We start from the raw sequence: 765 nt of genomic DNA on the forward strand, positions 1-765 counted from the left end.
CCGTAGGGAATAATGTCACTGACAGCCGTCTAACGTCCCCGGGGCAACTGCCATGGCAATATGGTAGAGTTGGTACTAAGTGCTCTCATGCACTCCCCTCAGCATGGCGGCGTGGGTATACCGTTTCCCATAGCAACCCCTAGAGGATGCAGTTCGAAGTTCCCATGAAAGGGAACGTCTCAGGTTACTTATGTAACCATGGTTCCCTGAGTAGGGAACGAGACACTGCGTCATCTAGGTTTCTTGCCATGCTGCGGACGCAAGCTTCAGGCGAAGAAGTGGATGATGTTTTCTCCCGGCACCTATTTATACTATAGTCGCACCGGTAGTGACGTCATGGCTGTCGCCGGCCAACGTGTTGTTGGTGTTTTTTCAATGTATGCTTCAGACACGGGTCAAAACGAGGTGTTCCCCATAGCGACCCCTAGAGGACACAGTGTCTCGTTCCCTACTCCAGGAACCATGGTTACATAAGTAACCTGAGACATTATTTTTCATGAGTCCAACATCCTGCTGCGCAAGAGACGTGATCAGTAAGGGAAGTCGTCTTTCAGTATTGTAATGTTGTTAAATAGAGAAAAAAAAATTATATTTAAGTAACTAGCATAATTCTTAACCTTGGACCTTATTCTTGAAACACAAAATTACCAATAAAAAAAAGCAGCCCATATTAAATCTATAAACTGTCTTCAATTGAAAAATACGCATTTTCATGCATACTATGTGTGTGTGTGTGTGTGTATTCACGGTCACTCATCCCCCCAA

This window comes from Sinocyclocheilus grahami, unplaced genomic scaffold, assembly GCF_001515645.1.
Source record: "Sinocyclocheilus grahami isolate Dianchi unplaced genomic scaffold, SAMN03320097.WGS_v1.1 scaffold384.1, whole genome shotgun sequence".
NCBI lineage: Eukaryota > Metazoa > Chordata > Actinopteri > Cypriniformes > Cyprinidae > Sinocyclocheilus > Sinocyclocheilus grahami.